This window comes from Aethalodelphis obliquidens, unplaced genomic scaffold (assembly GCF_003676395.1).
Source record: "Aethalodelphis obliquidens isolate GAN/ISIS:26980383/991018 unplaced genomic scaffold, ASM367639v1 scaffold46, whole genome shotgun sequence".
Classification (NCBI taxonomy): domain Eukaryota; kingdom Metazoa; phylum Chordata; class Mammalia; order Artiodactyla; family Delphinidae; genus Aethalodelphis; species Aethalodelphis obliquidens.
The window spans coordinates 2647231-2660119 of NW_020837990.1; the positions used below are offsets into that span (position 1 = coordinate 2647231).

General features: G+C 40.9%; 1 long non-coding RNA gene across 3 annotated transcripts; it reads left to right on the plus strand.

The window, feature by feature from the left end:
• Nucleotides 1-1385: 1385 nt before the first annotated feature.
• LOC113607042 (uncharacterized) lies at nucleotides 1386-12605 on the plus strand. Of its 3 annotated transcripts, none has more exons than XR_003427787.1 (4): nucleotides 1386-2319; nucleotides 2556-3429; nucleotides 11975-12123; nucleotides 12246-12605. It is a non-coding gene; the product is annotated as an uncharacterized LOC113607042 (long non-coding RNA). The 3 variants fall into 3 exon arrangements; XR_003427788.1 differs by having other exon boundaries at nucleotides 1387-2319; nucleotides 2599-3429; XR_003427789.1 differs by having other exon boundaries at nucleotides 1388-2319; nucleotides 2620-3429.
• The last annotated feature ends 284 nt before the right edge of the window (nucleotides 12606-12889 follow it).

Sequence of the window (12889 nt, forward strand, 5' to 3'; positions counted from 1 at the left end):
GTCTATCTTTCCGTCTTGAGGATGAGTACAACCATGATTCCCATAATCTGGACTTCATATACAAGGACACTAAGACAATTGATGATTCTCCTTAGGAACGATTCATTTTGGCGTTACAGGGAGGCACCCAGTGAGTCAAAGATTTTTTTTTTGACAGCTCCACCCTTTATGATTATTCTAGCATGTTTCTTTTTCTCCATCAGTCTAGTGCAAACACCCTTTTAGCCAAATCTGAAAAAGATTCTAACCCAGTCTCCAACCCCTGCCAACCATCTCTTTCTCCTTCCCAATAATGAGAAAGAGGAAAAAAAAAAGGTATTAAAGGAAACCCAACACCATGATTGTAGGTCTTTCTCTTTTTGCCTCAATTTGTTCTCCTTTCCTCTCTCCTCCTCTCCTCCCTCTCCCTTGTTCTTCTCTCTGCATCTCCTTCTCGTTTGTGCTTTTTCTTCTCCTTTTCCTTGGCATCCAGCCGTGCTTCTGCAGGTCTCACAGTCAGAGACAAAGCACAATATCTGAGTTGAGCACAAAGAAACTACCTTTTAAAAACATCGACTTGGAAGAAACCTGCATCCTCAGCTACCTCCCTCCCTTCCTTGCTCTTTACAGAGCCCAGCATTATATTTAACACAGCACTGCCTGTTGTCTGCATGATTCTAGCCACGAAAATTGGGTGAAGATGGCAGTATACCCACTGTGTGTACAGATAGGTAGAGACCCTAATTTTCGAGAGCTACCTGCTTTACAAAATCCTCCTGTAGCCGAGCTTTTAAGATGTGTACCCACAGAAATGGTAGGATATGCTCCCTCGGTCAATTCAGGATGTCTTTCATTTTTTTTCTTGTGCCACTTTTTTTTTTTTTTTTTTGTCATCTGAATGATTACTTATCATGATCAAGGGACTTTAGGCTGATCAATGAAGTGTGCACAGAACTGATGGACGTTCGAGGAGAAATGCTTCAGGGATAAGGAAAAATGTCTGCAGTAGAAGCGAAGCGTTGGGATGAGCTACAGTCACTGATAAGTTCATTTCCAAATCCAAGGGAATGTAAGTGGTAAATTAGTACACACGGCAAACAGAGTCAATGCGTAAAACCCAGCCATTGAAAAGAAAGAGATTTTTAGCATTGTAGTCATCACATGCCTTAATAGAGTGTCTGCGTACTTTAAATATAGATTTGAATCACTGCTCTTTTATCCCTCTAAATGCCGATTTCAAAGAAGTCTTTGGGCATTGTTGACTTTCTGTCCATAAAGAAAACCCACCCAGCTTCCCCAAGTTACATCACCTGCACTCACACATGCATGCGTGTTTTAAATGCCCATGGGATGTGGAACAATTAGGCAGAGATCTGCACTGTGGTCTCTCGTTTTCACTCCACCCCACCCACCCCCTTTTTTCTTCCCTTTTAGAAAATGTGATACCTGATCTCTGGGTCTAGCAGGGCTGAGGATTTTTTTTTGTATTTGTATAACACAGTGTCTGGCCTTCCCCCTGACCTGCTGGTGTATTTTTGGTCTCATTAGTAGTCAGGCAGAAGCCTTAGTGCATCCGGTGCTGGGAGTCAGGGATGAGACACACGACAGCAGAGAGAAGGAGCGGGCGAGAGGGTATTAGAAGAGAGGCTTGCCTCCAAGATATGGAAGGAAGTGAGAAATGACAGGACGACGGCAAGCTTTGTATGGAGGAGCCTGGCAGGGCGGGGGAGCCGTGAGGAGCGCGAAGTGGGTTCTCAGAAGCCCTAGAAGAGCTAAAGGTGATTAGAGGGGGATATTGATTCCTTACTCTGCCAGAGATTTAAGCAGGCATGCGAGGAATCTGCACCATGGTTGGCAAAAGGAGACCCATCGCCTCCTGTAACCAGACACTCGGGCTTTCCAGGAGCCCAGGGAGAGAACCGAGAAGAAAGGGGGCAGTGTGGTCTAGGAAAATTCAACTTGTCGCTGATTTGTGCCTGACGCTTGCTGTCCGTCAGCAGCCTCCCTTACAATCTTTTTTTCCTCTCTCTCCCTTTTTTTCTTGCCTTCTCCTTCTTCACTGAAGCCTAGGGGAGCCAGTAAAGATTAAATGTGCTTTCTCAAAGGCAGGCACTTCATGCTGCTATGTCGAAAGGGCCATTATTATTATGTTTTTAACAGTAAAAGAAAAAGGGAGAGAGGTTGAGAGAGAGAGAGAGAGAGAGAGAGAGAGAGAGAGAGAGAAGCTAGGTAGGATGATGACGGACTAGCTTTTCTGAGAGGAAAAGGAAAAGGGAAGGGAGAGAAAAAGGAGAGACCCTGAACTGAACAGAGGATTGTGCCTGCGAAGAACCTACAGAGGTGAGAAAAAAAAGTTGTCTTGAAGATGGGGTGGAGGGGGGGGTGGGATGTTGAATAACCCTGTACAGAGGGAAAAGAGACATAATATAGCTGTCTTGCTCCTAGGATTCTATTTTGTAAGGTGGGGGGAGGGGGCAGAGGGGGGTAGATCCTGGAACTTTAACGGTTTTTAGTTGCATATGGAAATATATACAAAATATTTAGCATTTTTCCTAAGTGCCCGAGGCCCCCTCCAGTGCCTTCCCTTGCAGGGGCTGCTTTGTCATTCTCTTTGACTAGCCATCCATCCACCTTGCTCAGGCTGGAATAAAAGAAGAAAAAGAAGGAGGAAAGGAAAGGAAACAGAAGGAAAGAAAAAAAGGGCAAGAAAAAATTTTTAAAGAGTCATCTTCCCACCCACTTCCCCTCCCTTTCGTTTCATTTTTGGAGGCGGCACTAGGAGCCATCTCCGCAGAGGAAAGCCCAGCTTCCAGGCAGACGCGGGGAAGCGACGATCTATCAGGTACAGAGCCCGTAGCTGTCTGCGAAGATGGAGGGGAATTGTGCTTCGGATTCCTCCGAAATATTGGCAAACGGCTTCAAAGGATCCGCGGCGGGAGTGGGGCGGGGGAGATGCGCCTCCCCGGCTCGCGCCCACCCCTTCCCACTCGCCTCGACCAAGTGACAGCCTGGTGCTGGCTCGGGGTGATTTGGCCTTGGCTCCAGCCAAGCAGCTGATGTACAGGAGGCCCTTCGCAGGACTGGCAAAGTGCACGCTAAAGAAAGAAGGAGGAAATTTTGAAAAGCAGCCCTGGGGAGGGTTCTCATTCTTCGAAAAACATTTTTTTTTTTAATTTTTAACCTAATATTCTCAAAATTTGATCAGCCCCGTTCCCTCCCTCCACTCCCACCGAATCGCCCTTTTTAACCCCCTCTCTCGTCAAAGCATAAACTACAGAGTTACAGTCTCTAGATTTGGTGTATCGCTTCCTGCCCCCGCCTCCCCCTCCCTGCCCAGCTCTCAGTCCTCTATTGAAACACCTCGCCCAGGCAAGCGCCCTGCAGCTCACGTTTCCCCCCCTGGCCCGGACGGTGCTACTGGAGGCTGCAGCCCGACTCCACTTCCAATGGGTGAGTTTCAAACGCTCTTCGTATGTATACTTTCCAAGCCTCCAAATCCTACTGCTTGGTCTTCTCCTTCTCGAAACCTGATTTGGATGGTTTTGCATGCGGCATGCTCGCCCAGGGGGGAAGAGATGCCTCGGATTTTCTTTACCGTCATTGGTGCTAGTTGTAAATTAAAGCTTTGACGTTTAATCTTGATTGTAGACCGTGGTTTGAAAAACGTGGGCATTTCTGAGTCTATTCATATTGTTTTCCATTTTAGTAAACTCTTTTTGCCCAAAGCTTCAAAGAGTTTTCTCTGATAGACTGGCGATTGTATGTTCAGGTATGTATATGCGCCCACAGACGCTGCGTACGTTTGTATGTTTCTACTATACTTACGTGGAATCCAAATTTTGTGAAGGAAGGCAGTTTAGAGAGCGAGGGAATATCCTGCCACCTGTTTGTTGTCTTTTAGTCGTGAACCTCGAACAGAAATCGCTTGTCATTCCTGTTTTGCTTTGTTTTGTCTCAAGAAAGAAAAATTTAGTGCGCTCCTCTCAATCCCTGAGACCCTAACTTGTGATGTTTACCGTTTCAATCCACGGGTTAGGCTCTTGGGAGCTGCGAGCCGTGCCTTTGCATCCTGGAAATTTGGTGGAACTTTTTTTTTTCTCTGAAGCAAAAACAAAAGAAAAGAAAGTTTGTCTGAAGTGCTTGAGTGCACCTCTGAGGTTTTCATTGTTAGGTGGGATCAGGTGACCAGAAAAGTGGCAGCTCCTGGATTTCTGTTAAAGTAGGTATATATTGTGTGATAATAGCGTGTTGGCTGCGATGTGTACGCATGTTTATTATTGATGCCTGAGGCTTGTGGAACTCACCTACCCTGGTCTATTCCTTGAGAGCAACACGCAGTACTATCCGAGCGTAACAAGAACAGCTCAGTACCTGGTGGTTGACCTCAGAACCTATCAGCTGAAGTCCCAGCATGCCCCATGCCTCCAACTTTTCAACTCAACAGTTAATCTTAAAATTGTGCCCAATTAAAATGGGCATGTGGGTAGAGTATATATTCAGTGCCCACATATGTGTATCATATATGGCTGGACAGTGAACACACAGACACAAATAGGGACGAGCCAGTAGTGTGAGCTAAAATATCAGTAGGCTAAAAATTCCACTCTTGCTAGACTTACAAGAAGGATGGAATTTATGGTGTTAACAAAGATTAAATTTGTATTACTTGGCAACACTTTAAAAAATAAAATAAAAGGAGAGGTTATAGCTTCCTTGCCTGACATCTATTTTAAAATGTTATACACAATGAGTTTAAAAGTAATAAGGATTGGAAATGTATTTTCTAAACATATAAAAGGAAAGAAATAAAAGGAAATATATATTTTTAAACATATAAAAGGAAACAGCACACGCACACCATTATTGTATCACTTAGAAGTTATCAATACCTATTTTTTATTTAAAAATTAGAAAAAATTGATCAGGATTTATATAATCCAACGAAGTTATTTATAACACCAAACTGTGCAGTTAAAATTATCTTCTCTTAAGGTAATTGTTAGCATTACCTAGTTTGCAGTTTTCTAAAAATGTAACTTTTGATACCACGAGAATCTCAGTGATTTAGATCTATCTCATAGTTAGAGAAGAGAAACAGTAACTTACCTTTTCTTTGTTGTGAAAAATTCCAGTATACAATTTCATCTAAACCATTTTAGTACTCTTGAGCCAACATTTATCTTCTATTTTTGGAAAATACCTAAGTCAACCCTGACTTCAAATGCTTTCTTCTTTTAAAGACTTTATGTCGGTTATAACCTTGTTTTATACGTTGCCGAAGGTTAAGGAAACTGTTCTTTTCCTGCTTTTCTTTTTTTAAGTGTTTATTGCCATTTTAGTCATTGACTCCAAATCGTAGTCAAGAAACCATTTTGTATCAGAAAACTGAATTGAGAAAACGAATTGTGCAACAATTGCATTGTGCTTTTTGTCGAAACGTCCTAGTAGTTGTAATGTTTAAATATTACTTTCAAGCCTTTGATAGCCTGAATATGCGTCAGAGAAAAGAGCTATTTGATTTTCAAGTTATCTTTTGGTTTCTATACAATGGATTAATGATTTTCCCCCATCTTAGCTGATGTGCATGCATAGGCATTTGGAAATTATGGAAAGGCATATATTTAACTTATGGATATATAATTACCACTTGATTCATATCAAGTATTTGCCAAACATTTGGTGCTTTTCGAGGTCAAAATATAGCTGCATCTTATTCTATGAAACTGTATGCAGGGATCAATAAAAGCATGCTGGATGTAATTCTTCTGTGATTTTTAAATGATAACAGCATAGTAATTTAATACAAGTGATACAGTTTATATTGCAAGGCACTCTTTCGGGTTTTTTTTACATGTTTTCACCTGGATTGCTCATGTCCTAAGGTTGCTATCATAGGATTGATCATACAGGCATTTAGGAGTGCGTAATGACACACGAGATTTTATATTTCAGCAGGGAAGTGCTTCAGCATAAGGGCAGATTTCTCAACACCCCTTCTTCCTCACCAAGCCCATCAGTGAAGTTCAGTGAAATGAATAACATAATTGGTGGTTGGTTCAATCACTACCAGTCTAGACTAGCCCAGACGCATCAATTAGAGGGGGCTGTCTTTTAAAGGGAGAGTGCCACCGAAACAAGCAGGGCATTATTGATACTGATCTTTAAAAGTGCAAATCCAGCTTGGCAGATAAAAAAAAAAAAATAAGGCAGGGAAATTGGGGGGGGGGGTGCATTGCGGGAAGAAAAGAGAAAGAAGTGAACTGGAGCTTTCGGACACAGAAGGACAGGAAGCTTGAGAGAAAAGGAGAGGGGTCAGGAGTGAAATGCAATGCAGCACTTCCTTGCAGCACACAGTTACAATTCAGTTCACAGGGCACACTGGTTCACCGTATTTTTAACTAGATTCCCCCCCGCCCCACCTTTTTTTTTTTCATTCCTTTTTTGCCTCTGTTTCCAAAGAACTGCCAGCTTAAAACCCATGCAGTTGGAAATTTAACAGCTCTAGGAAGCTCTAGAGAGAATAAAGCCAAGAGTAAGACGAACCAGCCAAAACTCCTTTTGCAACATTTTTCCCCAAAAGAAAAACACAGAAGATGTTTATTTTTCAAGTCTCTAATTCAACCTTAAAAAAAAAAAAATCAGCTGTACAAGTGAACAGGACTCATTTTAAACCCAGCACCTGGGAACTAATTTTATGGGCAAGACACCTTTAGGTAAACAGCTTATAGTCTTCTGCTGAATACAGTAAAATTATGAAGAATGTAACAAAAGGCTTTAGTAATTTGGTGGTTGGTTTTTCCTTTTCTCTTTTTCTTTTTTTTTTTTTTGGATGTGTAAAGCACAGATGATTTAGAAAGCGTTAGGAGCACATCTAGCCCCAGGGAAAGAAAATGTTTGATTGGTATTAATTAAAACACTGCTAATATATTCTAATAAAATCAAATTTAACATTCTAAACTAATCCGCTTGGTATGTCAAAGGAAAAGAAAAGTATTATCTTATTTGCATCTCTGCAATCCAAATGCATTTGCTCATTCAGCAGAATTAATTTTTATCACCAGTCTGTTTAATCTCCTCACAGATTTAGCCAAACTTATTCTTTCAAACTAAAAAGGATCAGGGTAGGGAATCCATAAAGGTATTCGGAAGACTAGTGACTGTATTTAGTACCGGCTTTATTTTACGATTTTTTTTTTTTTCTCTTCATTCGCTGTAATGGGGTGTGGAGGAAAACGGTGAGTCTGCAGCGAGAATGATGAATGGTTAATTCTCCCTCTTTCTCTCCTACCTACCGGGTTATTTAGGAATTCCAGTTGCCAAATTATGTGAGTGGCCTTTATTTACAGGAGTGATGTTGGTCTGTTGATTAATACCTCACTTATTTCTAATTTCAGAATCCTATTTTTTTACAAATTCCTAATGAAAAAAAGGATCTTAAACCAGAGACCAATTTGCCTTTTCTCAATTATTTTCAACTGTAGGCCTCCTAAGAGAAAGTGGGAGGTGATGTAAAATTTTTGTCACTAAGAACTGAGTTCTTTGTTTCCTTTTTAAGTCAAAATTTCTACAGAAAAATTCATACTTTTATGAAACGGCGAGTTTTACGCTCTTTACTGTTAAACTCTCACGATGGATAAAATTGTCCCAAAATGACATCATAGCCAAAATGTTTCTCCTCTCATTAGTCTCCCATGACTATGATATCATATGTAAATATGTGCCTCACACACGAAATGAATGGGCCATAAATACCAAGGACCACATTTGTATATTTCAAAAAAAACCCCCAAAAACGAGGAATTCTGCACACTCTCAAGGAGATGTAAACCCACTGACTCAACCACTGATGATACTGCCTCTTGCTCCACTGCCTTTTCCAGTTCTTGGATGTAAAAGAGCAATCGCAGTTCGGTTTCACATGTATTGTTCTATAATCCAGGCAATAAATGCTAATTAGTAATGCTCAAGGATCCAACCATTCAGAGTCATTATCATAATTTACTTCTTCCTTGTTAAAGACATTCCTTGCTGATTAAAAAAAAAAAAAAAAATGAAGTCGTCGTTTTACCACTGCACTGCAGTGGAAATACACTGGAGAGGTGTTCAAGGTATAGGAATATCGCTCTGACTGCATTTGAAGTCACCGACATGTGCCTCTTAGCTTATTCCAAATGGAATTGCAACTTGATTTTGAAAAAGAAATTCATGTCAATGCACAAAGTTTTGCATGTGCACCAGGAATGTATGATTGTATTTTACAAACCCCAAGGCTCCTCCTTCCCCGCCCACCCCCTTTTCTAAAACCACTTACTGAGCAGAACAAAGGAAACTGCTAACTATAGAGGCATCATTAAATATGAACAGCAACAGCGTGATAAAGTATGCGATATGACAACATATTTCATTGCACAAAAGTGCAGATAATTAAATAATTCAATAGTAACCCTGGTTAATTAGCAGAAAGTTCTTTAAGGAGGACTCAAGAAAATGGATCCAATCAACTTGAATAATATGCTCCATTCTCCAGGATCACAAATATGTATTTGGTTATTTGATGATTGATTGATTGATACAGAAAGATGAGGACAAAAGCCTATTCTTCAAAACGGAGCTTTGACCTGGTGTCGTCTTTAGGACAAATTAGTCATATGCTTTAACAGAGCAGAATTGAATGTAGGGCAGTCTCTGTTTTCAGTCCAAGGTATAATTTGCCATTCTCTTGCACACTTCTCTTTTAGCAGTTGATCTAAAAAATCATCAGTCCCTTAGCTTTTCATGTCATTGCCTCAGAATATGTATGGAGCCTTCCCCACATTTTCTAATGAGGCTCTTGTTTAAGTATTTTTCTTACTGCTTGAAGCAAATAAGGATCCTCTGCACAGAAGGGACAGAATAAATAACCATATGCTGAACATTATCTTTGGTGGACCCCTCCCCTCTCGCTTTATCCATCAAGGTAATATTCCCAGTGTTCATTGTTCATTGGTCCTTTAAGGAAGAGCTTCAGTTTTTACATGAGGGCTGTAAGCACATTAGAGGAATAATTCCCTTTGGATACTATACAGAAGGAGCCACCTGCAAAATGTTGATGCTGTTATTGAAATCTCAAGTGGAATCAGCTTTCAAAAAATTAGATATTAGATACATCCGATATAATTTGCAATGTGTAATTATACTAATGTGCATATAGTTGTGTGTTGCTTTACACGTTGCCTACTTGAGATTCCCCCCCCCCCTTGGGCATTTCTCCTCATTTGAAATGGCTCCTGAGTAGAATGTTTTTAAAGTCAGCTTTTATTTTTTTTAACTCCTTGTTAATTAATATAAGAAGCAAAGAACTCTGTGTTCTCACGCAAGAATGAATGTGTCTGACCTAGATGTTGGAAACTCACGATTACTAAAAGGGTTAGCATTGTGGATACTTGCATTGTGCATAAGATATTTGCTGCTCTTTACTGATTGAGTCTTCATCTCGACTTTGGCAACTTGAAGTAATGGAGAGTGTTAGAACAGTAAATCGTATTCATAAGATATCTATTTCCTTTATTAGAATAATGAGATAAAATGCCAGGGAAATGGCCTTAGGCAGAGATAATAATCTTAATTTAATCAAAGTAATCAAAATAATAAAACAACTTCTTTCCTATTTTTCCTCCACTTTTCGTGACGCATGATGAATAACTGAAACTCTGCCTCAGGTCATTTATGCACTCACATCACTTTCCCTTTTGGTGTCTCAATATGGTGTCTCCTGGACTGGAGACCCCACCACACCAAGGAGCTGACCCTGAAGATCTAGCCATTAAGGCACGATCCAGGCAGAGCAACAGTGAGGGGATTGGTCAGCCTGGCACTTGGCACTTGCTGTGTGCTCAGTGGGTGGAGATGCTTCTGATATAAATTTGGAGAATCATCCCCATCAGATCACAGAGGGACCTCAAGCAAGGCAATGCCAGGGTCCCAATTTATGCTTAGACGTTCAGGAGACAAAGAGGATTCCAAGGGAGGCTCATGTTAAGAGGATACAAGATATAACTCATTCCAATTAAGTAGTCACAGCCCCCAAAGAAAGCTGATTTGTTAAACTTTTGACTCATAATAGACACCTGGAGTATGGTGCTTTGCATGTTTATACCATTTATTCCTCAAAATTCATTTTGCTGACGGGGTCCAGAGACATTATGCATGGGCTCTATCTATGCAACACCAAACCAATACGTTGATTTACTTTTCACCTGCTGATGTATGCGAGAGCTTTGCATTATTAGCTACCCAAAGGAGTCACACAAGAATTTTGTGACACGTCCTTCCTTGTTGCAGTGGCATTTTAGTTGATGCACAAATGAGTCTCATACACATGTATCAAAAGCTTAGCACCCCACCCTCCCATTCTATGTTCACAAAATAATAAATTCTAAAATCTGTAAGATGTATATTTAATTACTCATCCAGGATCAGTTTTGCATGCTTGATCAGAACAGAAAAATATCTATTCACAATATTTAACAGTAGGGTATTTTACCGGTTTTCGGAAATATATATATATATATATTATACCTGCCATCTAGAAAGAGAACCAACATTTTCAATGTGTCCAAAGCATTTAGTGCAGAAAGAGGGGTGTGTGCTAGTAAATCCCTTTTGATGTACCTAACTCATTATGCATCTTCATTGTGCTAGCATAATGAAGAAGCTGACAGTAAAGGCTTTAGTTAATTTCAGGTCCACCTGCAAAGTATACTGCATTCATAACAACTTTTGCAGAATGAAAGAAACATTAATACAGCTCTTCCCAAATATCCTTGTCTGTAAAATAAGTGGGTTGGATTAGTTGGTCTCTAAACTCTTCTCCAGCAGGGAATTTTTGAAGCGATTCTTACAGAGGTATAAGAACAATTTCAGGACCCTTGAATCCACAGTCTATTTGCACCAACAGCTGCCCTTTAAAGTTATATTTGATCCCACCTCCAGGCGCTGTACTTACTAACATATTTTGCCTTGATGCTAAAACAGTGAAGACTGAAGTTTCAGGAAGGGCAGGGACAGAAAAGAGGAACAGGCGAAGAATGAGAAAAGCTACACAGTGGGAGAAGGAATTTCTTGATCTGAGATCTAAGCCCATTTCCTTCAACATTAACATAGAAGAAACCCAGAGGAGCACCTGCCTTTCTATTTTAAGACCATATTCTTTAGTCCTTCTGCCTTCATTAATTGCTTGCAGTATCCTTTGGTTTTTTTCCATTGGGTTGACATCTTTGAGTTTCAGTTTCCCCTTTCTACTTGATGCATTTATATCATGTTAATATCCCCTTCAAAAGCCTACAGTTGTTACACCCTTCCCAAATTAAACCTGAGCGTGTTCAAAACCTCCTGAAAATTGCCCCGCCCATTTTCTCAAACCACGCATAACCTCTTCTTGAATTAAGGGAGCCCGCTCTTCCAGGCTTCCAGATCTTTGAGTACGCTCTCACCCAAGCTTTTCCTCTCTGCACGCTCTGCCTCTCCACCTCTTCTACATTTCAGAAACCTTTCTTTTCTTTCTCGCTTTCTCTTCCTCCCTCCTCCTTCATCCTTTCTCTGTCTCTCCCCTCCCTTTCTCCCTTCCTTCCTTCTCTCCCTCTTTCTTTTTCTCCTTTCCTTCCTCCCTCTCTCCCTTGTTCCCTCCCCTTCCTCCTTCCCTTCCTCCCTCCCTCCTTCCTTCCTCCCTCTCTCCCTCCCTCCCTTCCTCTTTCCCTCCCTCCCTTTTGTGGTTCCTCTCATTCTTTCTTTCGGGGGGCACCATGTGTCATCCTCTGAGCCAGGCACTAGAAATACAAAGACACATACAAGGAATTGACATCGACTCCTAACCATTCTAGTGACTCCGTTCACTCCTACATTGCTAAGCACTGATGTGCCCTTACTTATTTGATTTTGCATGTAGTCTTTAGATTTAGTTGAATGTGTCCTTAATGTCCTGTGTTCTTTTGTTGTTTTCCTCCGTGTCCTATTTCAGTAAGTTGCCTGTTGGATAAACCTGAAGTTATTCTTACGGAGCGCACTCTCCCAGAGCGAGGATCGTGGTGCTCTCACACACTCTCAAGCAATCCTGTTGCTTGACTGATTCCTGAACAAGATGAACAATGAGCAAGCTCCGTTTTTCTGGTGATGCAGCATTTCACTCCTAGTTAGAAATAGCATGGCTCTCAAAGTATCATAACATTCCTCTATTTGTATTAAAGAGTCAATGTGATAACCTTCTGTGATGTGTTCTGTTATTTTTTTAGTCGTGTTGATGTCCTTTCAGCTGGTCCTATAGTCCCCCCTCCTCAGGAATGTCTCCCCAGTGAAAGGACACAGACCACAGAGACTGCTGTCCTGATGGACGCTCAAGCCGACTGTGAAGTTGAAACAAAGAAAGCGATCACCTGAAGACACCTCTCCTGCCAAGTGACACACCCACATGCTGCACCTTCAGCCAATAGAATCTCAGAACAAGAACAAGGCAAGCTTTTCAAGAAACAGAAGCACTTAAGAATGACGTCTAGATTTCGAAGGAGCCAAGGACTTTTCCCTTCGTCATGTGTATTCCTGTTTGTATTTAAATTCTGTGTGACATTCATTTTTAAAAAACTTTTTTTCTAGTATGAATGAATATGCTTATTAATGCACCGATTTTTAAAATAGAAAGTTGTTCATGCCGGAAGTAAATGGAATGTTAGCCACACACCGAGTTTGACCTTCAGAGTGACTTAAAGAATATAAAGTTCTTTTGAAATAACGAAATAGTGGGAGGCAATCCAAAGGATAAAATCATGGTGAGAACTCAGACTGTGGCATAGAAATACAAGATCCCGCTGGCGCCAACCAACCAACCAGCCATTCTTTTTATGAGGCAAGCTAGGTTCTGTGAGATGTGGTCAGTGCCTCT